The following is a 27,018-nucleotide window of genomic DNA, read 5'->3' as shown; positions in this document are numbered from 1 at the left end:
GAAAATAGAACACCTCTAATGACATGTTTACACTAGGGAGGATTATCCAAATGACGTCCTATAGAGTTTGAAAAGTGATCAGAGCAGGGCACCAAAGTTGACAAGTCTGCTCATACTAGAAACACATGCGAGGGTCGAAATGAGCACGGGAGGCTGAGACACGTCTGAGTCAAGGGCCAGGGAGAAGGTGCTAACGCCAAGGTGAGGGAGTTACACCCAATCAAAGAATCAGACTGAGGACAGCGAGCATATATTAAGCACCCATGACAGAATCGGGCACTCCAGAAGAGCCTCAGAAAGATTTAAGTCTGAGCCCCAGTCGGTGAAGCCTCTGCCTTCGGCTCAGGTCATGATCCCAGGGTCCCAGGATGGAGCTCCGCATCAGGCTCTCTGCTCAGCGGGGAGTCTGCTTCTCTCTTTCTGCCTGTCTCTGCCTGCTTGTTCTCTCTCTCTCTGTGTCAAATAAATAAAAATTTGAAAAAAAGAAAAATTTTAACCTGATGTTGATGACCATTCTGCCAGTCTATTATTCTCATTTTACAGATGAAGAAACTGACCCCCCAGAGATGAAGCAACGGCCTCAAGATGAAAGAGCTAACGCCTGTGAAGGTGCGCACCTCACTCTATCTGACTCTTCAGCGCGTACCGCAGACTGATCATACATGACAGGTCCCGTTCAAAGCATCTTCCCCTTGAAAAAAGATAAGGCGGTCTGCGCAAACAGATCACGCGCTGAGTATCTATCTGGGTCACATAGAATGGCACCTTTGAGAACCCCAGGTTCATAGGGTCAACAGATCATGGCTGCCTGCTCTTTGGTTCTGATTTTCAGCCCTGTGCCTGCCAAGCAGAGTTGGAATCGGAGTGGTGTGGGTCATCTCAGAGCCAAACAAAATTAGCCGCTGCAAAGCCCTGTGGGAATTAATCAGAGTAAATAACCATAGAGCATGAGCCCCATCGAGTCTGAAAACAAGAGAGCTCGGACCATCAGAGAGAAATGACCAAGATGCATATGGGAAGCCAGATAGACGGGGGCGAACTGGAGCACAGAGCCTCATCCGTGAGGGGGTGGGGATAATGGGGCTCAGACGACAAGATGGTGAATTCCAGGTAATAAGAAACATTCACGAAATGGAAGAACCACCTGTTTTCTGTAAAGCTCCGAACAGTGAGATCACAGTGGACAGCCACTCAAATCATGCCTTCATAATACAGAGTATTATTGAGAATAACTCAATTCACAGGGAGCTTACGGCGGCCGGTGCTAGATGGCCTGTCAGGAAAAACAGAACGATAATTACAGAAAAGAATCATATCCTCAGAAAAACAAAAATTAATCAAACTAAGTTTGTAAAGCCTATCTGACGGACACATTGTCTGGACTCATGCTCTCAAAAATACTGTTGCGTGTGTGGTTTTTTTTTCTTTTAATGCCAATTTACTTACTTAGTTTAATGGTTTTGTCCTGTTACTTCTAAAGTGGATACACTCTGTGACTCATAACATCTTAAATTTCTTCAATGATTATAAGAACTTCATAATCACAAAGGACAGACTTATTTCCCCCAAAAGAAGCAATGACAGAATGGTTTCTATGTCTGTGGTAGAAAAATCAACCCTATGACCACCACCTTAAAAAAAAAAAAAAATCTAAGCTCCAATTAGCTGGAGACAGTTCTTGGTCAAACACAAATAAAAGGGGTAATAAGCAAATGTCATTAACATCGCACTGAGATTAAATAGGAAAGACTTTATCACAGATTAAAATTTAAATTTTTAAAAAATTTTAGAACAGTTTTGGATTCATTAAAAAATGGACATGATTGGATAGAAACCCCTTCTCGTCCCAGGACTCCCTATTATCAACATTTTATATGGGCACAATGAGTAATAGATGTGGTGTTATTAACTGAAGTCCACATATAATTCAAATTTCCATAGTTTTCACATAATATCCTTTTTCTGTTCTAGTATCCCATGCAGGACACCTCGTTACATTTGTCATATGGCCTTACATGTCCATGGGTCACAGCCTTCTCAGACTTGTGTCCTTCCTTATGATCTTGAGTAAAGCTCAAGTATTATAGAGATGCCCTTCAGTTTCAGTTGATCTGGTCTTTTCCTTATGGTCTGACTAGGGTGATGGGTTTGGGGGAAGGAGAACCACAGAGGCGAAGGGTCATTGCCATCCTCACCACGTTAGGCTGCAGACCATCAACATGCCTTCAGCTCTGGCTGTGAACCTTCCTCACCTGACCGTGGGAGCGCTGGGCACATTTCTCCACCAACCCAGTTACTCCTGCTCCGTATCCCCATCCACTTCCCATACTGTGCCTTCCCGAAGCTAGAAGTCACTATGCACAGCGCAAACTACGGAGTGGGGAGTTATTTCCCACCTCTCTTGGGGCAGGAGAGCCACACAAATTATCTGGAATTCTTCTTCAGGGGATAACGGTCTCTTCTCTCCCACTTATTCATTCCATCATCTTTCACATGAATCTAGACTCACAGGTACTTATCTTATACTTTGGGTTATAAGCCAGCACTACCACAATCAAGAGATTTTGAAAGGAGATTTACTCAAGTTCATTGGCAAAAATAGGCCTGCCCACTTTTTGTCTCCCAGACAGGGAAAGAGTGTAGGTAGAGTCAACTATCTCAACGTCACGAACGCTGTAAACGTTAAGAGGCTGAGGATTCGCAGGAAGAGATCTCCACTATTCTGGCTCACAGAGAAAAAAGGGATATTAGACCCCTTTGTTCCAGGGGACTGTCTCACTTCCTTTCTGATATAGCCAGAATAAAATTCATTTCATAGTCAGTATCTTCAAAGTTAAGCATGACTTGGCTATTGAAATTCTTTGAACAAATGCTGAGTCCATACTTCTCTGTCTTAGAATTAACTTTGGTAGGAAGACAACCATGAGAGGCTCTGGACTCCGGAAAACAAACTCAGGGTTACAGAAGGGAGGGGGAGGGGGGTGTGCAACGGGGTGATGGATATTAAGGAGGGCACGTGTTGTAACGAGCACCGGGTGTTTAAAATGCAACTAATGAACTACGGAACACTGCATCAAAAACGAATGATGTCCTATATATGCTGATTAACTGAATGTAACAACAACAACAAAAAGAAATAACTTTGGTGATCTAAGTACCACACAACTCAATATGTTGACTATTTAATTCACTACATATTTATAAATGTGAAAAACATTTGCCTTTTAAAAACTGTTCAAAATATAGGTACTGTGGGGCACCTGGGTGGCTCAGTGGGTTAAGCATCTGCCTTCGGCTCAGGGCATGCATGATCCCAGGGTCTTGGGATTCAGCCCCACATTGGGCTCTCTGCTCAGCGGGGAGCCTGCTTCTCCCTCTCCCTCTGCCCCCCCCCACTGCTTGTGCTCTCTCTTGCTCTCATCAAAATAAATAAATAAAATTTTAACTAAAAAAGATAAACAAAATTAAATATAGATAGTATAAAATGTAGAGGTACAAAAATATAATTGGGAGTTAGAAAAGTCTCGTAGATATTTACTACATATCATTCATTAGCACTAAGTAACTTCAGGCATAAAATCCATGACCAAACTCTGTAACAAAAAAAAAAAAATACACGAAAGCAGTAGAATAGAAAGTCATAGAACAGTGTATAGAAGGGAAGGAAATCAAGACAATAAAAAGCAGATTTCATTCATTCAATAAATAGTTACAGAGCACCTGCTATTGGTCAAGAACCATTGTAAAGCTGGTGCCCTATGCTGGCGAAAAACAGTTACCAATTTAGTTCTCAGGTTAGTCTATTGGGAAATCATAACAGCACTAGGGAAATGTGCACAGGAAAGGGTAATGCAGCCAGGCCTCGACTCTCAAACCCTGTGCATTTTCCACATCTCCGGGAGTGGTCCTTGGCCTGGCAACGGAAACATGACCTTTGACTCCTTGGCGTAGCTTACCAGGTAAGTGTCGTTGAACACCTGAAGCCTTGGGCCACACCAAACAGTCTATGTTAACAATGGGATTTACGGCAAGGGAGCATCTGTTTTTGTAAGCGTGAAATGTTGGAGGAAGCTGTATAAAATCTGACCTCTGGGGAGTTACAGACTGAGTAGATAAGGTACCGTATGCCTATATAAGAGACCCCCAATAAAAACCCTATACACCGAGCCTCAAGTGAGTTTCCCTGGTTGGCAACACATAGCTTATGTTCTTTTTTTTTTTTTAAGATTTTATTCATTTATTTGACAGACAGAGATCATAAGTACGCAGAGAGGCAGGCAGAGAGAGAGAGAGAGAGAGAGAGGGAAGCAGGCTCCCTGCTGAGCAGAGAGCCAGATGCGGGGCTCAATCCCAAGACCCTGAGATCATGGACCTAGGCCAAAGGCAGAGGCTTAAACACTGAGCCACCCAGGCGCCCCCATGGCTAATGTTCTTGAGAGAACAGCATATTGCTGACAGAATTAAGTACTATAAGCGTCTCCAGTGGGAGAGGACAACTGGAAGCTCGTGGCTGGTCTCTCTTGGATTCCAATTATGCATCTTTTCCCTTTGTGGATTCTAATCTGTGTCCTTTAGTGTAATAAACCATAACCATTGAGGATATCAGCTTTCTTGAGTCTTGTGGGACTTTATGACAAATCCGTGGACCTAAAGGCAGTCCTGGGAATATCCCAACTTTAAACTACAATGAAAACTGGAGGCACATACTCTGAAAGAGAAGAATATACAATTTATGGAGCTTATTACATAGTTATCTGAAGTAGAGTAGGAAGGTCAGAGAAGGCTTTCCTGAAGAAGTGATGTTTGAGCTGAAAAATGTATTGGGAAACGGAGCACGAGTGGGAAGAGCTTTCTCGCATGGGAAAGTGCATGTGCAAAAGGTTCTGGTCAGGGAGGCCCAAACATATATGAGTAGCTCCAAGTGGAAGGGTGTGAATGGAGGAAAAGGAACAGAAAGGATGGGAGAGAGACTGGAGAGGCCTCAGGTGCCAGGACTGGTAGGCCATGCAGAGGTCGGGGGTCATTAGCCCAAGAGTAATGGGAAACTAATGAAAGGGTTAAAACAAAGGGGAGATCATCAGGGCAGCCTTCTGAAGTTTAATTCTTCCAAAATGGTGGAGAATTTACTGAAGGTCATGAGTAGACAGAGTAAAAACCTGGAGACCTCTTTTTATGGTACTCAAGATGAGAGATGGTAGTGTCTAGCCTTGGGTGGGAGAAGTGGAAATACTAAAAATCGGAAGCTTTGAACAGAATTTCGGTAGGTCAGATTGAAAGGGATTGGTGATAAATTGGAAAGAGAAAAGAGATCATGGGAAATGGAATCTACTTTTCTGGCTTGTGTAAATGAGGGATGGTTGAGCTACTCACTGATGCAGGAAACACTGGAAGTGATCAGATACTTTTTTTTCTGGGTATGAAGCACCAGAATAACCATGCATTTGATCTTGGATACACTGAGTCTTATCTATTTTCAGAGCTGAAAGTGGAGATGTTTATGAACAACTGAATACGGAAGTATGTAGAGTGTATAAATTTAGTTTTTATCCACATAACTGTAGCTAAGCATTCGAGGGGCATCTACTATTAAGCACCTTATATAAATGAACTCATTTTATCCTTACAACAACACGAGACAGATATTATAAAGATCCTTATTTAATATCGTGAAACTATTAGACAGTAAAAGCCATTTGCTTAAGTCACACAACCAGGAAATAACCCCAGGTACTCCCTGTCATGCTAAGCTACCTCTCATAGTAAGCCAAGGGAGAAGATGAGACTAATTTTGGAGGCAGTAGGGAGTAGAACAGAAGAGAGGTTTTGAGGGTAAAATTATTTAAAAATGTTAATATGAAGAAAGAAGAGGACATGAAGTATCCTAGAAGCTAAGAGGAGTTATTGTTCTAAATGAGGACTTCTTAAAATGCTCTTCGAAGTCTCCTGAGGCGAGCCTCAGTGGTGCAGTCAGTTAAGCGGCCAACTCCTAGTTTCAGCTCAGGTCATGATCTCGGGGTCATGAGATCGAGCCCCCCATTGGGGTCTGCACTCAGCAGGGAGTCTACTGGAGATTCTGTCTCCCTTTTCATCTCCCATTGTCCCTCCCTCACACTCACACCCTCTTTCACGAAAAGGAAAAAATCCTTAAAAAAATAAAAAGTTGACTAAGAAGACGGCCAAGGGAGTGACAAGAGAAGGTCAGTGTAAATGGGAAAAGCTGTTTTGATGGCAGGAAGGAGATAGAGCTACACTGGAGAGGCAATGGAAGGCAAGGACATGAAGACAGAGCTGTGATCTCTACAAATCTGGCCATAACGAGGAAGAAAGACAGCAATACTTGTGCCAGGATATGGACGCAAGGAAGGGTGGGTGGGGTGTTTGTATGTAAAATGAGAACACTGTAAGCTTTCAAGTCCGTGGAAAGGATTCAGTTGAGAGGGAGGAGTTGACCATATGGGCAAGAAAAGGGTACATTGACAGTGTGAACTTGCCCTGTACTCAGGATGGGACAGAGGCAAGATAAATACATTCATGTACATTCAGGTAGAGCCACAGTGAAAGGCTACTCCTCATAGAATGTCCCAGAAATTAGTAACACATCCAGGCTCTGCTACTTCTCCAGTTCACTCTCCTCATCCTCCTGTGACTCTCTCCACCTTCTTTCCTGACTCCATAGCCCACGTTCTTCTCGCTTCACATACTCCACACAAGCTGCTCTTCTGACTGAGAAGGTTCTACCTTCTACCCAATGCTCCAACTCTTCACCCAGTTTCTAGTCTGGGGAAGACGGTGCGTAAAGAGCTGTTGAAGCAACAGTGTTCGAAACGCTTACTGAAACAAAGAACCCTCTGAAATACATGATTTGGGGTATTTGTTCTAATGTGGTTCTGCTCCCAGGTGCCAATATAACCATTTCGCCAACATAAATTTGAGTTGTATTTATGATTCCATTCATAAATGGAACCCAGGAAAAATGAATAAACAAACACAAAGCAGATTTGGAACTATAAATAAAGAGAACAAACTGGCGGCTGCCAGAGGGTTGGGCGAAATGAGTGAAGGGGAGGGGTGATGCGGTTCTCCAGTTATGAGTAAGTCATGGAAATAAAAGCAGAGCTTAAGGAACACAGTTCAATAAATAACAGCTAATAGTGATGTACTAGGACAGATGGTAGCTATACGTGTGGTGAACGTATATCCTAGAGTATAAAGTTGTCAAATCACGAGACTACAAACTTGAAACTACTGTAACACTGTTTGTCAATTATACTAAAGAAAATCATTTAAAAATTTTTGACATCATATTTAAAGAAGATGTTGAAGTGTCCCAGGCATCCTGACCCTTTATCTTTGCTATATATATATTTCATAAAGTCTTAGGTTTTGGGAGGTTTTTTTTAAAAAAAAAAAAAACGTCTGTTTGTGCTTTTTAAGTAATCTCTACCCCTTAACATGGGGTTCAAACTCCCAAGATCGGGAGTCACATGCTTTCCTGACAGAACCAGCCAGGCACTCCTTTAGTCTCTTTTTTAGATCTAGACTCGTATTCATCATTCCCACAAATACAGCAATGTACACATGTGCCATTTTTTATCTAAAAAGTGTTGTCAAACACATACAAGCCTATACTTAGCATGTCAATGAATTCGGTACTAAGCAAGCAATGTAGAAAACCAAATTCTAATCAGAACATCAATCTGTTAATTGACAAGGAGACACCCCACTGTCCTTTCAACCAGATGTTGTCAATCAGACCAATGTCTATTTTCACCCTAGACAAGCTACAGCTCCATGTTGGTTGACCTCACATAAAAATGTGAGTGGGAACAAATAATCCAATCAAGTAATGAGCAGAAGACATGAACTGACCTTTCTCCAAAGAAGACAAACCAATGGTCAACGGACACATGAAAACACATTCAACATCACTTGGCATCAGGGAAATACAAATCGCAACCACAATGAGGGGCACCTGGGTGGCTCAGTTCTTAAGAGTCTGCCTTCGACTCAGGTCATGATCCCAGGGACATGGGATCGAGCCCTGCATCGGGTTCCCTTCTCAGCAGGAAGTCTGTTTCTCCCTCTACCTCTCCCACTCCCCGTGCTTGTGTTCCCTCTCTCACTGCTCTCACTGCCTCTCTCTGTCAAATAAATAAAAATTAAAAAAAAAATTTTTTTAAATAAAATTAGGTTAAAAAAAATACCCAAACCACAATGAGATACCACCTCATACTTGTCAGAATGGATAACATTAACAAGTCAGCAAACGACAGACGTTAGGGAGAAAAGGAGAACCTCTGACACTGTTGGTGGGAAGGCAAGCTGGTGCAGCCCCTCTGGAAAACTGTGTGGAGGTTCCTCAAAAATTTGAAAATAGAGCTACCCTACAACCTAGCAATTACACTAGGAGGTATTTGCCCCAAAAGATACAAATGCAATGATTTGAAGGGGCAACCGTACCCCCAATGTTTATAGCAGCAACGTCCACAATAGCCAAAGTATGGAAAGAGCCCAGATGTCCCTTGACAGATGAATGGATAAAGAAGTGTGTACACACACACACACACACACACACACACACACACACACACACACTGGAATACTACTCAGCCATTAAAAAAATGAAATCTTGCCATTTGCAACAATGTGGACGCAACTGGAGGGTATTCTGCTAAGTGAAAGAAGTCAATCAGAGAAAGACAACTACCACAGGATCACTTATATGTAGAATCAAAGAAATAAAACAGAGGAACATACAAGAAGAGAGGGGAAAATAAAATAAGATGAAACCAGAGAGACAAACCATAAGAAACTCTTAATCATAGGGAACAAACTGAGGGTTGCTGGAGGGGAGGGGAGAGAGGGATGGGGCAACTGGGTGATGGGCATTGAGGAGGGCACGTGATGGAATGAGCACTGGATATTATATAAGACCGATGAATCACTGACCTCTACCTGGAAGTATGCAAATAAGTAAGTAAGCAAAAATAAATTAGGAAAAATGTGAGTAGGACCATAAAACAGACCAGTGGCTTCCAGAGGCTTGGGGCAGGAAGGAATCTGAGGGGATGAGAGATTCTTCTACAACCTCATTGTCCGGATGGCTCCGTGACTGTATGTGTTATGTAATTATTTAGAAGATCTTAAGAAGTTTCTCTGATTTGTGGGAAAGAGTTTTGGTACAACAAAGTCACACTTCACAGCTGGTGAGTCGATGGGACTCAGAGCCCTTGTATCAGGGTTCAAATCCTAGCTCTCTAAATGAATTGCTTGGTAGTAAGCAAATTCCTAGTGTGAAAACCTGACTCTACCTAACTTTTATTTTCCTGATCTGTAAAATGTAGCTATTTCAAAACGCAAGGGTTGCTCAAAAGTCATTTTGAAGATGTAGGAGGACAATGTAAAGTATTTAGCACATACCTGGCACATAATAGATGCTCAATTTAGCATTAGGTTTTCTCATAATGTGCAAGTCCTTTATTCAGGAATTCCTCTCCACCAGGCCATGCTTTAATGGACATCAACAACTTTGCCTTTGAGACTTTTCTCTACTTTCTTAGTCATATAAATATAACCTTGTTATATTTATACAGCCTTTCTTAAAACAGGATGCAAAACACTGATTGTTTCTGATTAGCAAATTACAACTGTTTTCCAGTCCTGCCTCTCAGATTTTTCCCAGGGACCACCTTGATTAGAATCTATGTGCTTTGTAATCTCTTGAGTCCTGCATTTATAGAAAATTTTCGGTTAGTCCTTACTCATAATAAATCACATCCATTTTGCAGAGACTTACTCAATTTAACTCTTAACACGCAAACTTGTATCCAAGTTGTTAGAGTGTACTTTCTCATCATGCCATGAATTTAAAGCATTGTTTAAATGTCTTCAAGGAACTGATGTGAAAGCAGGCAGTAGCACCTTTTAATTGATCTATAGGAATCAAGACCAAAAAGAAAATAATCTCGCACGGATGTTGCTTAGAGCAACAATCTTCAATCTGCTAGGATTGTCATTACTGTATCAGGACTTGACAGGAGCAGAGAAATGGGTAACTGATGCACACACACACACACACACACACACACACACACGCATACATATATATGTATACATATATTCATCTATGTATCATATATATCATAATATATACATACGCACACACACACATGTGTATGCATATATATGTATATATTTATATATTAATATGTATGTATTAGGTTGGGGTGGTTCTGGAACGCAGCTAGCAGGGGGCTCTTTCCGTAAGCTCACCAACAGCATCCAGAATGCAGAAAAGGAAAGATACTGAAAGGTCATGAGACAGTTGTAAGCAGAAGACTTAGATGCCCTCAAATGCCATAAACAAGAGTAAAATCGGGGGAGTAAAAGCGGGGGAGTCTCCAATCAGAGCATATGCCTGATTTTCCAGGAGACTAGCAAGAATGTCTGGATCAGGGCGCCTGGGTGGCTCAGTTGGTTCAGCAACTGCCTTTGGCTCAGGTCATGATCCTGGAGTCCTGGGATCGAGTTCCGCATCAGGTTCCCAACTCCATGGGGAGTCTGCTTCTCCCTCTGAACTTCTCCCCTCTCATGCTCTCTCTCACATAAATAAAGTCTTAAAAAAAAAAAAAAAAAGAGAATGTCTGGATCAATCAGTCTTGTGGTAAAGTAGTGTTAAAAGAAGTATTCCCATCAGCTGATGCTCACAACTTGTCAAATGTGCCAGTCAGCCCTTGTCAGAGAGGATTAATGATCACAAAACATACTTGAAATTAAGACACGTGATACCCAATAATCTAGGAGACGCAGGAGTTTTATGGACATGGTCAGACATCTCGAGACGTCTCTACACTTCACCATGCTTCAAGCCTTCAAAGATCCTTCCAGGAAAAAAAAAAAAAGGAAAAGAAAAATTCAGTTTCTATCTTTAGAACACTCCTAAAGCTGGGTTCCGTTCTTTTACCGGAGAAAATACACAGTAGTTAGCCAAAATGAACATGAATCCGTTTCAGGGAGTAGAGAGTAGACTCATGACCAGCCTGAGCAGTTGGTGACAAGGTACAAAGACAGAATTTTGATTTGGATGTCTTTTTTTTTTTTTTAAGATTTTATTTATTTATTTGACAGAGAGAGATCACAAGTAGACAGAGAGGCAGGCAGAGAGAGAGAGAGAGAGGGAAGCAGGCTCGCTGCTGAGCAGAGAGCCCGATGCGGGACTCGATCCCAGGACCCTGAGATCATGACCTGAGCCGAAGGCAGCAGCTTAACCCATTGAGCCACCCAGGCGCCCCGATTTGGATGTCTTATAACAGGACTCATTGTAGGATGAAAAGAAATGTGAGCAAAGATGCCAGTAAGAGAGAATGGCTTAGGTTTTAATTCTATTTGAGTCCAAATATTAAACTCTCGGAAAAGGAAAGAAGTTTTTAAGTATTCAAAAGGTCACAAAAATCCAGAATGCATACCACCGAATTAATCTACCTATCACAACCCAAGAAACAGTCCCCTTCCTATGTTAAGAGCATTTAGAAAGAGACTCCAACCGGAAGAGATCAGAAAGAAAATTAACTTTCTGTTCCTATTTTCACCTTCCTTCCTTTTTAGAACTTTCATAAAAATCTGGTTCAGAATCTCTCTCATGTCTTTTTCTTACATAGATGTAGAGAGCAGAATGAAACAGAGATGAGAGCTCAGTAGGTCGGAGGGGAACAAAATACTAGGACTTTGTCTAATATTCATGGTATCTAGGCTTCATGGTATCTAGAAACTATTTCCCAGGTTGACTGAGAATAAAGGATTAATACAGATTATGAAGCACCACAAATTTTTTAAAAGAAATTTTTGTGACTTTTAATGATAGAACACGTGCAGTACTCTGGAAAAGGAGAAAAAAAAAGACATGGATACTCATTTAGCCTCTCTGTGATCCAGGTTTCTCATCAGCAAAAAATGTTACTGAGATAGTAAGAGGAATTAAAAATATATTTCCCTAGGACACATCATGTTAATAAATTACCCAACAAATCTCAGAAAAGGGGGGGGGGGGGGGAATCCATCATTTTTATTAAAGCATAGCACTGTAAAATTCAAGACACAGAGAGATGTCAATGACTTTGGTCTGAGGATCATCTTAACCATTAGCCAAAAGGGGGAATGAGACCTTGGGGGAGGGGAATGAAGGAGGTCTCTGCCTGTACGGTAGGCAAAGTTGCTGTAAGTTTCAAAATACCAAATTTCCATCACAAACTTAAGGAAGTCACACATCCAGGGAGGCAAAGACGCTGTCAGTATATTAGGAATTTACTTTTTTATAAGGATTATCAGAGAAAATATATTTTGTGTCTATATGTGTTCATCTTGTTTCATAAAACAGATCCAAGTGTCTTGCCTACTGTAAAACGTGTTATAATAAACACCACAATACAGATTACATGGAATGAGCATTTGTGCATAAGGGATCGTGCTGGGAAATTCAGAGATGGTACCTATTTTAAATCACAGGGGTTGGAATCTCTCCCAAAAAGGACTTCAATCAAGAATGATGTGTTTACTTAATCTACCAATTGAACCATAGTGTCTTTTTATACCTTCATGCCTAGCGGAGCGTGAGAGCCGATGGTCCCTCAGGTGAGATGACTGGACTCTCATGTTATTAGGAGAGGAATTTTTTTTAAAAAAGGTCAAGATACAGGAAAGTCAATGCAACAGTAGAGTTCAGGACAAAGGGGAAACCTTGCATAACTTTACTTAGGGCCAGGAAAGACTTCACTGACAGGCTAACAGCCGAGATGGATCTGGAAAGAGAAACAGAAATCAGCCAGGTAGACCAGAGAGGGGTTCCTCATTTCCGGGAGAGAAAACAGCACTGTAACACCTGGGGAATTGCAAAAGGTTCAAGGGACTCTTATAAGTAAGCGACATTCCATTGGAGGGTTTCATAATCCAAGTGACTAGGAATTTAACCTTTGTGGGGGGAGGAAAGGACTCCGCTCCAGAAAATTGAGTGGGGAGAGTGGTAGGAGAAGGCTTTTTATTTTAGGATCTATGAAAAGATATTTCTGGAAATCCTACGCAGGTTGGACCAGGGTGATGAGAAACAGGTGACAGAGAATCTAATTAGAACAAAATTGTGATAGACCAATTACAGCTGTTGAGTCACAAGTGAAGAATGCGGCATGTACCCGATGTGGTGAGAGAAGACACAAGAAAATCACTGAAGGACCGAGGTCAAGAGCAAGGTCCCTGCTTGGGAGACAACAGCAGAGCAACGGGAGTGGCTGGGAGGGGGACACCACAGAAGATGATGTGGTCATTCAAGAAGTGAGTTTATAACCATGTTTTAAGTCTTGAGCACCCTTAAGAACCGCATAAAAGCTATGAATTCGTCTCTCAGAAAGATGCACATACCCAGACCCATACTGTACACGGGGTCCATGACCTCAGGGCATTCAGAGCTCACTTTTGAAGACTCTTCTTTTAAGAACCTCCTAACAGAGTAAGAAAAGCAACACAGAAACCCTGACAGTGACTGTCACTAAAAAGACTGGCCATGAAGGACAGTTCAGCCAAAGAAATGGAGGACGGATAATCAATCAGACAGTCCAATGCGAAGCCCGGAGAGAATGACGTCACGGCTTCAAGAAGGTGGCACATTTCCAGGAGCAGGAACCAGCAGCCGTACCAAATGTTATTAAGAGGTTACATGGAATGAGAATGAACCATAGGCCACTGGTGCTCACCGGTCTGTGGATTCGCTGGTCCAGAAGCCAGACAGTTGCAAAGAGACAGGGAAGAAGACACAGAATCCACGCGGACGTGCTCTTGAAAACTGGCAAGCGGAAAGTGGGAATGGGCAACACAGGTAAGACAATGGCTGGTTATTTATTGTTTCTGCGTAGGATGGAGACACGTCTCTTCAGTTGAAGGGAAGGAGGAGTGAGAAAGCCTGAGACAGGGGAGGGAGGAGGACAAGGAATTCAGTCACTTCTTAAACTTAATCAGCTCATTGTATGGAGCAGAGAGACATCTTCTATCAGGTAGAACCAAAAGGAAAAAACTAAATAACCTTAATTGGTAGAGAGTAGCAGATAGGGAGGAGAGAGAACATGGAGACAACAGTCCTAGACGGCCTTTCTCGCTCAATTATAAGGAAAGACCACCCGGGTGCGAGGGCAGGATGTGTGGTTAATGGTGGAGAGCAGAAAGGTAGGCTCGTGTCACAGAGACTAGCACACGATCCCTCCCTCACCACCATACACCAAACACCCCGAACAACCTAGGGCATACAGTGGGAGCTCAATAAATGCACACACGACTGAGTGCAGTTTGAGGGATTTAGGCACATAACATCATAGAATAGCAGATGTGCCAAATATAAAAGCTAATAAGCAGGGGAAAGTAAAAAGCACTCCAAATTTTTTTAAGGTGTCCGAGAAAAGAAAGCCCAGACGGGCTGTTATTTATTTATATGTCCTTCCACGGAGTCTCACGAGGAAAAGACAGAAGACCTTCTCAGGAGCCACCCAACACCGCCATCTTTGTACATCCCTACCACACAGGTATCCATTTAATGAATAAGTCATCAGAGACAGCTGGCAGATAAGACAGGCGGTGTTCTTCTCCAGCACCCAATATTCTTCAGCAGAGACGGACAACACAGAAAAATTAGCTAATTACGTTGTCAGTTGGTCACCTGGAGCTGCAGACACACAAAAGAAAAAAATAAAAAAAGCGAGCAGGACCAAGCCGACTTCTCAGCAGCACGCAGCAGTCCAGATAAATGAGAGGACTAGGTAATCCGCACTCTGTCGTGGAATGACATCCTCACGTCTAACACAATTCGCATTTGAAAACAACAATCCCTCTCCAATCCAAAGCAGCGGCCAGTGAACAACAGGGAATGGAAGGCGTATTATTAAATCCCTTCTGATCAAAGGCTGTTGAGCCGGATTCCCAGGGACTTGGGCTTATGATGGGTTAGAGATGCTGTGTTCAGGTGTCATTTAAATTCGCATTGTATCTCATAAATCACAGTATGTTCACTTGTCCTATTAAAACTGTATTCTACCTTACCAGGTCTGAATCATTTGTATAAAATTGATTGCTACAGTTCTCACTAGAAGCTCTAATTGCATTCCTGGTATAACTTAAAATGATAACCTTATCTTAATTAGTAGCATGATGCAGAAATGCTTTTGAAAGCCTCTGAGAATTAACCTGCATTTTTAAACAGGAGCCCTGGGGCTTTAAAAAACACAACAACAACAACTTAAAAAAATACTCCTGTTGAGTACGAGAGGCGATGTTAATTTATCAGAACTACAAAAGGAAATAATCACATGTGAGAGGCCAAGCAAAGCAGCGAACACGGCCACTGATCATAAAGTCTGCATTTCCGTTTGCAGAATCCCACACAATAGAATTCTAGGGCCCCGATCTCCTCAGCTCCTACCAATTCTCGGTGCCCACAGGAGTCTCTCTCTCTGGTTATTCTGATGAAACTCACCATTGATGATAAGTGGGATGCTACCACCGTGGAAGGGAGTGGACAGACTGGGCCATGTGGTGACCTCGCACGGGCTTCATCACCGTGAAGGTCAGCTTTAGTTCTCCTTTGGGCTCCCAGGCTAGGCATCTCCCTGATCAGGAATTTCTCCCTCGTCCAATTAATTCTGGCCTTCTGCGTCCATCCCATGCTGCCTAGCACCCCCTTATGCCTGCCCATATTTGCAACGTCTAAGCCAAGCTCTGGAAGCCAAGGTTCCCCATGCAAGAGGACAGACTGTGTGCCTCTCTTCCATGTTTTCACTCCGGTAAAGAGATCTACATTGGCTCACTGGATGACTGTCATCCTCTAACAGACGGCACCAGGCCATAGGAAAATGAACATTTCAACCACCTTGAACTAGACAATGGCAAGATAAAAAGACTTCACAGTAAGTCATCATTGTAAAAACACCAAGGAGATATTAAACATTCTCCAAAACATTGCTTGCAAAAGAGGGTCCTTCTAGAAAAACACTCCACAGCTTGGCGTATGTTCTCAATCATCTACCCAAAGAAATACACTAGGTCGATCTTATTATCATCCCAAACGATAACTGTAGCCACCTCTAGAAATGTTAAATACATGTTATTGCAAGAAGATGACTCTCTCAGGGTTGGCCTCTGAGGTCTGTGGTTTCTTTCCATAAGCTGGTACCACGTGGGGAATAATTATCGTCCTATAATGCAGTCTGGTATTTCCTTCTCTGAAAATGAGTATGGGTTCAAAAAAAATTTTTTTTAAGTATTTTCTCCTTACTAGAAATTAATGAACAGTTTTGTGTGGAGAGGATAGAGCTGGTGGAGAATATCAGAGCAGGTTATCACCGGAGCTGAATGTAAAATTAGACAGCAGAGAGGAATGAACACTTCTCACATTTGGGACTGGGGTAGAATGCAGTTCCATCTCCCTTCATTTCTGAGCACAGACAACAGTAAAATCGAACAGGAGACCACAGGCAAATATGGTTAGTTCTAAAGCAACCTTGCTTAAAGTTCCTGGTACCTTCGTTAATAGCGCTAAAACACAAATTTATTTTATTTTTTTTAAGATTTTATTTATTTATTTGACAGAGAGAGACACAACGAGAGAGAGAACACAAGCGGGGGGGTGGGGGGGTGGGGGACGGAGAAGCAAGCTTCCCACCAAGCAGGGAGCCCCATACAGGGCTCGATCCCAGGACCCTCATGAGCTGAAGGCAGATGCTTAATGACTGATCCACCCAGGCGCCCCCTAAAACATGATTTTAAAAGGCCTACTATATGCAAGGAGTTACGTGTTGTCATGGATGTGGGTGCAAACTGCTGTTACAAAATAGTAAAGCAAGGGTGCCTGGGTGGCTCAGTGGGTTAAAGCTTCTGCCTTCGGCTCAGGTCACGATCCCAGGGTCCTGGGATGGAGCCCCGCATCGGGCTCTCTGCTCAGCAGGGAGCCTGCTTCCTCCTCTCTCTCTGCCTGCCTCTCTGCCTACTTGTGATCTGTCGAATAAATAAATAAATAAATCTTTAAAAAAAATAGGAAAGCATTCCTTTAATTTACATGCAGCTTCTCTTCAAAAAGACAGGGCAGTTCAGAGAAGTATTATCACGTGACCTATATGGGCACAGATTTCCCTAAGCAAGTTGTCCATACCTGGAAAGTCTTGTAACCGTATACAGGGCTGGGCTCATTTTCTTTTATTTAAAACTATCTGCGGGCTTGAGAGAGAAGAGATCCAACTAAACATCCATTAGCACTGTAAAAATTCAGCCTGAAAAGACCCCAGTGGAAAAGACATTTGAATCAACAGATATTTCAAACTGAGTGACCCCGAATCTGTTTAACAAGACTGTGTGTTCTAGAGAAGGGAAGACCCTCCGATCATTTCCTTTGCTTTCCCGCTCACTGGTGTGACAACCACACACTGACAGCATCTTCTTCCCACTGCAGCTCGAGTCGCATTCACAACATTAACACGCTGAACTGAACGGGGCCTGCGGGAGAATCTTCCATGACGCTCCGACGGCCTCCGTACCACGGCGGCTAATTCTAACGCCCGGCAAGAATTATCATCATAACCTTTGCCGGGATCCCACCAAGGATGGTTCAAACTCCTTCTAAATGCATTAATCACCCCATGAAAGTCACTCCTTGCTTTTAACGAACAAAGATAATGTATGTTCCTGGGATTATAGCCCTGCATGCAGAATCATTAGAGAAAGAGAGACCAGAATTTATGATGAAGCCTTTGGACGGCAGGGCACTATTTGAACCATAAAAATCACAACCTGCAAGGAGAGTGGCCAAAGAGGAGGAACCATTAAAGGCTTATAATTAGCATCAATCAAGGTGTCACTACTGTTGACATCTTTATTACTTTAAATACACTAATCAAATACTTCTGCATGGAGATGGAAAGACTGATAGGCAGGTGGATGTAGAAACCATCCCTACGGAGCACAATTGAAAATGATCCATTCGAAAGGTAACAAAACAAAACAAAAAAAGCTTTGGTATCAGTCAAGTGGGATCCAAACACACAATTCCGAGATGGAAAAATTCCAAATGGACCCACTGGGTTGGCAGGGTTCTCTTATGGATGTTTTCTCGCCAAGCATTACTCCGAATAAACCTATAGCCGCATGTCCCTTCTGTGCAACCCACTGGAATTGCTTAATTTAGATGAAAAAATAACTCAGGGGAACATAAGCTTCAGGCTACTGTGTCAGATACATAACTAGCGGAGCGTTCCTGCCTGGTACATACTGCCTAGCGCCCTTCGCACACGGGCACACGGAACGGAACAGAAATGGAAAGCTCAACTCAGTGCCATTTACATAATTACAACAGGGCTGTCAATATTATCTAATTGCATCAGGGCTCGATTTCATACCACGCAGACTCTAAAATATACTGTTATTATTGCTGCTCATATAAATATTTCGATCTTAATGAGCAAGAAGCCATGCAACATCTTTCCCACCTCTTGAGCCCATATGGCATTATTCCTTAATGACTGTAATTTCGAAAAAGGTGCTCTTCTCCAAACAGTTTCTGGCTCTTGCAATGCTCACAGGCTGAATCCTGGAGGTGAAGGGATTAGATAAGAAACAACGTGACACGCTTTTCAGGTAAGAGTCTGGCTTGGAATCAGTTCAGAATTAGGGATGAAGATTTGGCAAGGCAAGTTATCCCAAGGGGACAATTTCAGCTTTGCCAAAGGAGATTATAATGGAAAACTTTCAGGAGACAGACTCTGGTGCCCAACAATCGCTGCGGCTCCAAAGTTCAACTTTACTTGTAGGTTCCTTAATTGGTGTATCCACTGCGAGGTTTAAAATACAGATTACATTTTCTCTCTGAATTAAAAACAGGCTCCTTAAAAAAAAAAAAAAAAAAAAAAAAAATTGTGTGTGTCCATCAAACACCAGGCAGGAAAAGTCGAAGGAAACTCCCCATTGTTTCTTTCCAAGCAATGAAGAAAGAACTGAGGAAAGGGGACTGGGACAGAGCTAAAACAGTTGGAAGGAGCACATTACTCAAACTACATTGCTCACAAGTCACTGAAGGACTATCAGAGAACTCAAGCCCACTTCCATTTTTAATTTCATGGTTAAGAGAAGAATGTTTTCCAATACAGCATGATAGCCTCACAGAAGCAAGGTAATAAGAAAAACGCAGCAACTGAGCTACTGAGAATCCCACTAGTTTAAGCCAATAGTTATCAAATCGCCCCTTCAACAACATTATGCTACAATTTCTAGAAGGTTCCAAGACGCTGACCTCCTCTCAAATGATAATAGCAAACCCTTCCAGCTCTTAAAAGCATAGTGGCCTGTTTCATATGAATAGGTTTTTGCAGTTGACAAAGTTATTTTATACACATTAAATTATGCAAGAACTGTGAGGTAGATATGATTCTTTTCCATTGTACAGATGAGGTCAGAGACTAGGAGAAGTTAAGGAACCTTTTAATGGGCACCTAGAGGGAAGGTCTGCTGACTCAGGGCCCTCCTCACTTTACTCTGTTGACCCGAGTTACTATCAAATGTTCCAAAACCTCATTAAGGAGAAAAATCACAAATTACAGATACTGATTACCTACAGGGAAGACAAATTTTAAAGGGTACTTTAGCAAGAGAAAGCGGTTTAACAGAAAACCAGTTAGATGCACAATAAACAAGAAAGAATCCTCCAATTCTGAACATTGGTTTGCTTTGTTCACAGATCAGTCATCTTTCTACCCTACTGCAAGATTTTGTTTTTCACTGGTAAGAGTCATTTGATTCTCACTGACGCACAAGGAATGGGGAAGGTTGTGTAATATTGTATGAGGCTGACCTTACCACTCTGGAAACATTGCCAGCCAGACAAAAAATGTCGGCTAATAATGAGTCAGGGATGGGCTCCAGAGTATCAAAGACCTTTATGTCGAATCCTTAACAAAGAAGCTTGGTATAAACAAGACTTCAGGGCTGGGAAATGACACAAGAAAAGGACAGTCACTTCCTCATCAGAGGACACAGCTTTTGCCAAAATGTGCTGAAATGTGTACACAGCACTTGCAAATAGACATGAGTGAGAGAACTCCTATCAATGAGTGCTATGTTCTAGATCCAGATGTGGAAATATCTGAGGTCTGGCAAATTCTCTGTCCTACCCTACTTGAATAGCTCAGAGCTATTTATATACGTTCCAGTTAATACGATTTTTATCAAAAAAGGGAAGAGGACAGAAAAGATAACACTGGAAGGGCTAAGTAGAAATGGAAGAACCAAGCAGAAAATAATGGCAAGTAAACTACATAACAGATAAAAAAAAGAAAAAGAAATGCTCATCGAACAATAAAGGCAAGAATAGTTCCTCGTAAACACAGCATCACCACGTGTCCCGTTGCGTTGTCTTTCACGATGCTTTAAGGACACTCACACGGTGTTGCCCCAGCTCCCACCCAAGTCCTAGAATTACACTCCTGGACTGACAACACCATAAATCTATATAAATCAAATGGAGGGATTTTTTTTTCAATTTTTTAAAAAACAGATAGGAATATTGTTCATTTACATGTTACACAATGAAACCATGATAAGTAGAAACAAGGCACCGTGGATATTAAGGACACTGAGTTAATAGTATGGAAAACTTTGACAATTAAATGGGCTTATTATCAGAAATGTCCTCGCAATCTAGCCAAAAATATCCTAACAAGTCATTTTTTTAAAAAGATTTATTTATTTGAGAGAGTAAGCGGGCAGGGGAGGGCCAGAGGGAGAGGAAGAAAAGAATCTCTAGCTGACTCCCAGTTAAGCCCAGAGCCCAATACTGGACTCAACCCCAGGACCCTGAGGTCGTGCACTGAGCAGAAATCAAAAGTCAGGGGCGCCTGGGTGGCTCAGTGGATTAAGCCGCTGCCTTCGGCTCAGGTCATGATCTCAGAGTCCTGGGATCGAGCCCCGCATCGGGCTCTCTGCTCCGCAGGGAGCCTGCTTCCTCCTCTCTCTCTGCCTGCCTCTCTGCCTACCTGTGATCTCTCTCTCTGTCAAATAAATAAATAAAATCTTTAAAAAAAAAAAAAAAAAGAAAAAAGAAATCAAAAGTCAGAGGCACAACCTACTTGAGCCCCCCAGGCGCCCCCCTCCAAGAAAGTCATTTTAAATTACATATGTGTTGTATTGTCATTTTCGTAAAGGGATGGAAAAGGAGACTTATTTAACTTGAGCATTTTGTAATATGTTGTCCACTATGTCAGATAATGATGGAGATACAGTGAGTGACAAAGAGGCTCACCACTGTGGGCACAAAAACATGGGTTTGCTCATCTCAGGTTGTGTGTCAGTGGTAATCAGGAGACATGGACTGGAAAATTCTGCTTAGTGTGAAGATTCTACAATATGAATACAAAAAGAATTCCCAAGGAATTTAAGATGTGAATTTACAACTACTCTAATGGCAAATCTGATCTGACAAAACAAAAATTATACAAAAAGGACCAACACTCTCTCTTAACACCCTAAAAGAAACTGCTTAAAGGGTAAGTTGTGTGATTGGAGAAGGTTCTGCAAGGCCCACTCAACTCTGATGGAAAATAAAAACTCCTGAATGAGGAGAAAAACATTCACTGGTGTATCTCTCTCAGAGAAACACACAAACTGGGATTTCCATAAACCTGACGAGGTAAAAATATATCCGCAATGACCAATATCCTTGAAGAAAACCCAACAGATCTCTTTCTACAATCATGAACGACAGCTCAACAAACCCAAATGGACTGAATGTTGAGAATAAAAAGTTTACAGTGAAAGGTTGACGTACAAGATGCGAACGTATATAAAAGCAAGAAATCCTGGAACATCAAACTACAGTCTCCCTCCCAATTTTAATAGCATCCAACTGCCTAAGACCTGGGTTATAGATATGTAAAACAGACTTGAATTCCTGAAGTGGTCCTGTGAATCAGGGCAAAGGCATGTTGTGCTTCAGGGTTCTAGGTCAAGGCCAAGAATATAAGCCCTGAATTCACTGATACTAAAGATGAATGAATAGTCAAAGAAACGGTAGTCTCTATTACTTTGTATTGAAGCTCATAAGAGATTTCCAATTATCTTACAAAATAAGTTTGCTCTCTATCCTTTGTATTGTTTGTTTCTGTCCATTATATGGCTAAATCTACTATACATCAAATAAGAGTGGATCATTTCTAATTTAATAGTGACACAAATCCTTTGGAGCTCATACACTATTGACATTGACATAGAATTTTGACCTTGAATTTATAAAATATTGACTCACTTTCATTGTTCCCTGCTTTTCTCCCGGGATAAGAAATGATCAGAATGAGTTTTCCATAGCCTGTGTTTTGTTTTGCCTAGATGTACTCATAAACTATCACACAGACTATTCTAGCAAAATTTTGACCACCACCAAATCAAAAGACTGAGTTGCATGCAAGTAACAAGTGAGTATTTTCATTTCAAATACTTCCTGATAAAGCTTTGCAGCAATATTTCTTTAAATAAAAAAAAAAAATAATAAAGGTGCGTAAGAGATCCTAACAATAACCATACCATTGCAGAGACTAGGGTTCTAGAAACGAAATGTGACCCAGAGGAACAGCATTTGTAGGGATTCTTCAGCACAGAAAGCAGCCCTGAATGGTCACCTGTTTTGGTTCTTTTCTCTCTCATCAGCTCTCAACTCCAAGACAAATGCTCCATTTCTTCACATGAGCTGAAGCAGAGTAATACTGACATTACCTCACCATGTTATGGTGAGAAACAGATGAGAAGGTGTATGGGAAAACATTCCCTACATCACCGAAGGTTACAAAGACATAAATTATAAATGAGACCATGATACATACATATGTTATAAACAAAGAGGAAGGCAGACTAATGGGGTTGATTTGAAATTTACTCATTATGACCCAGAGGTACAAAACCCAATTTTGCAAATCAAATGTTTTCCCATCACAGAACTGACCTCATCTTGCCCAGAAGTCTCCATTCCCACTTAGTGGCCAAACCAGGAGAATGAAACAAAAACTTCAAACTGATTCATTTGGTATAACTCGGGATCCTCAGAAAATAGTCATTGTGGAGTATGTTTTTAGTCTTTCTTTTTTTTTTTTTTCTCTTTTTTCTCTCTTGCCCCCTCTCCTGAATTATTGGCATCTCCTTAAGAAGAATTTTAAGTAAGACTGTGGTGGCAGAGTGGAGTGTCAACTGTGATCACTGCCCTTCCTGGGCGGGCTGCCCAGTCCTGAGGAGGGCGGAGCTACTTGGCCTGGTCTTTGGGTTTGGGTCTCTCCCATCGGTATGTCTGTTTCTGAAGCCTCTGGGATGCTTCTCTCGATCTGGCTGTGTCCACTGTGGGGACCCTGGGTGGAGGGGGCACATTGCACTATCTGCCACAGAACCCCCTTGCTCTGGGACACCTCTCAATTGAGCTCATACTGACTTATAAGCTCAGGTCTCCATCTCTGCCCCAGATATGAGTCACCCAGATAAGAGGGGAATAGAGTGTCATCTTTCCAATAGGGCACTTTTCTACTGTACGGCCCATGCTGGTGGCAGAGGCAGGGGTTAGAAATCCCCAGGAGGACTTTCCCAGGGTTCCAGAGGGGAAGGGAGACAGTTTCCTTTGTTCTCATTTCCTTCCTCAACATCCCTGTCTTCTTTTTAAGTCCTCTTGCCCAGGCTCCCATCCCCCCAAATCTCACCAAGCATCAAGTTGCACCACTGTAGGGGGCCTCCCCTTCCTGTGTGGTTGGGTCTCACTTTTATAAGCTTTCGTCTCAGGCCTTCAGACTTTCCCCTCAATGTGTTAATGGAAGCTTTACCATTTCCAGCAAACCCTGGCTTATGTAAGAACTCCTCCGACAAGAGCACAATGACACAACTGTTCCACCGTCTAGGCTGTATCTGCTCTACTCCTAAAGCAAGAAAGGCCATTGATTCCATGACTGCAGCAGCTGTAAGGCGACAAGATTTATAGGGAACCTCTTAAAAGTATCATTAAATATTTCAAAAATTTATCCTTATTAAATAAGTAAGCCATTTAAGAATATGAGAGATTTCAAGGGTTTCTTGAATAAAGGCAACTGAAGTAACAACCATAAAGAATAGCTGTAATTAACCCATTTCACAGATGAAGACGTGGAAGCTTGGGGAAGATAATTTTCCCAGTGAGATGCAGCATGTAAGCAGTGATGCCAAAATTACTATAACTCTAGTGTTCTTTTTACTACTGATACAGAAGTTCCTTGATAACAGCAGTCAACTCCAGGAGGGAAAACATGAACGTGAATTCTTGCTACTTACCTATGAAAAGAAAAAAAAAAACAAAACACATGACCTTGAAGATTGCAAAAGAGAGAAATACGACTAAGTTATTAACTTACTTGTTCAGCTAGCATTGGTTGAATACTTCCAGATATAACAAACACTACACTAGGGATTGGAAATCTAAAAATATGATTGTAATAAAGAACTTACGTAACCAAAACGAAGAAAAAGAAACAAAAAAACAAGCAATCTAATTAAAAACTGGACAGAGAAAATTTTTCCAAAGATGATTTGCAGATGGCCAATAAACACATGAAAAGATGCTCCACATCCCTCATCATCACAGAAATACAAATCAAACGACAGAGAGATACTGCCTCACACCTGCCAGAATGGTTAAAATCAAAATGACAAGAAATAACAAGTGCTGGTGAGAATGTGGAAAAAAAAGAACCCATTTGAGAATGTAAATTAGTGCAGCCACTGTGGAAAACAGTATAGAGCTTACATAAAATATTAATAGAAATGCCATATGATTCAGTGATTACGCTACTTGGTACTGACCCAAACAAACAAACAAAAACTCTAATTAAAAAAGATATGTGCATTCCTACATTCATCGCAGCATTATTTACAATAGCCAAGATACGGAAACAAAGTAGGCATCCATCATTAGATGAAAGGAGAGGGGCATATGGGTGGCTCAGAGGGTTAAGCCCCTGCCTTCGGCCCAGGTCATGATCTCAGGGTCCCGGGATCAAGCCCTACATCAGGCTTCCTGCTCAGTGGGGAGTCTGCTTCTCCCTCGCCAGCTCCCTCTGCTTGTGCTCTCTCTCCTTCTATCATAAATAAATAAATCTTTTAAAAAATAGATGCAAGGATAAGAAAGTTGTGATATATATGTATATATACACGTGCACACGTGTACACGCACACACATATACACACAATGGGATATTACACAGCCATAAAAAAAGAATGAGACCCTGCCATTTGCAACAACATGGGTGGAGCTACATAGTATTACGTTTAGTGACCAAGGAGGAGAAAGACAAACACCATATGACTTCGCTTGTGTTTGGAATCTAAAAATTGAATCAACAAAAAGAAGAAAAAGACCTATAGAGAACTAACGGTTGCTAGAGGGGAGGAAGAGGTGGGAGTCAAAGTATGGGCAAAAGGGGTGAAAAGGAGTGGCAGATATAGGCTGCCAGTTATAAAATGAATAAGCCACTGGGATAAAAGTTACAGCACAGGGAATACAGGCAATGTATCATAGTAGTGTTGTATGGTGACAGATGGAAGTGAACTCTTCTGGTGAACACAGCATCTGCATAGAGTTGTGAAATCACAATGCTGTACACCTGAAGCTAATGTAATGTTTGTCAATTACACACAAATTTTTAAAAAAGACTTTACAAGTCTTTTTTAGTATTACATAAATTTAGTATTTATGATTAGTATTACAACCAAAAAAAATTTTTTTTAAATAAAAATAAAAATAAAAACTGTCCCTGCTCTTAAACCAGAACACAGCAGTCGAGACAGATAAATGTAATTATAATACAACTGAACAAATTTAGCAATATAGGATTTTAAGTATCCTGGTGCTCTTATGTTTTCTAAACCAATTTTTTTCATACCTCAAATGGTCGCTGGAATTTTACAATAATTTTACAGGTAGAAGTTTCATTATACATTGGGATGTGAGAAATTACTTAGTACAAAATACCTGTCAATAAACCTTTTTTTTCCTTTTTTTCCTTTTTTTTAAATTTTAGAGAGTGAGAGAGCCCCAGTGGGGATGCAGAGGGAGAGAGAGAATCCTAAGCAGGTTCCATGCCTCACGCAGAGCCTGATGCAGGGCTCCATCTCATGACCCTGAGATCATGACCTGAGCCACCCAGGTGCCCCAATCCTGTCTCAATTATCTTTTAAAGATTTTAATTTTATATTTTATTTCATTTATTTGTCAGAGACAGAAAGTAGAACCATGAGAAGTGCAGGTAGAACAGGAAGAGGGAGAAGCAGGCTCCCCACTGAGCAAAGAACCCAAAGTAGGACTCGATCCCAGGACTCCAGGGCCACAACCCAAGCCGAAGGCAGACACTTAACCACCTGAGCCACCCAGCCATCCCCTGTCTCAACAAATCTTCATCACAAAAGGAAAGACCAAAATGTAGCGTATGTATCAATATGGAAGTCATGGGAGCCATCCATGTTCACTTTTTGTCCACTTATCCCTGGTGACGTCGTATCTCAACAGTCTCAGGAGACTATGAACGCTTCCTCTCTGGAGGAACAGCAGCTGTCCAAACACACACATACACATGCACGCGCACGCACACACACACGTACACAGCATTTAAAAATAAAATGTGTTAAACTTCATTTAAACATCCTCCATATATGTGACATTTTCCGATAATCTTGGAAGAATTACAGGGAGCCTCCCTCCAGAGGTAGGTCACGATTTTTCCAGTTGGAGTGTAGGTGTCCTGTCACGTGAACATTTTATGAGAACAATCCAAGGTTTCCTTTGTTAGCTAAAGAGTGATTAGAGCATTCACATGTAAAATGGGGTGAAGGGGAAAAGTACCATAAATGTGTCGGAATTCCATTTCTTCCAAATTCTGAAATCCAAATAGGTGCCCTAAAATACTAGGGTCCTTGCTTACAATGTAATTATAACTGTTCGTTTTAATTTTAAAA

The 27,018-nt window shown here is 41.6% G+C and overlaps 1 long non-coding RNA gene across 2 annotated transcripts in view; it reads right to left on the bottom strand.

Moving 5' to 3' along the window:
• LOC123941897 overlaps positions 1–27,018 on the bottom strand; it is a 224,789-nt gene that overhangs the window by 183,283 nt on the left and 14,488 nt on the right. The window lies entirely within an intron of this gene.

The sequence above is a fragment of the Meles meles genome, chromosome 5 (assembly GCF_922984935.1).
Source record: "Meles meles chromosome 5, mMelMel3.1 paternal haplotype, whole genome shotgun sequence".
Taxonomy (NCBI): domain Eukaryota; kingdom Metazoa; phylum Chordata; class Mammalia; order Carnivora; family Mustelidae; genus Meles; species Meles meles.
This window is presented reverse-complemented; position numbering and strand designations above follow the sequence as displayed.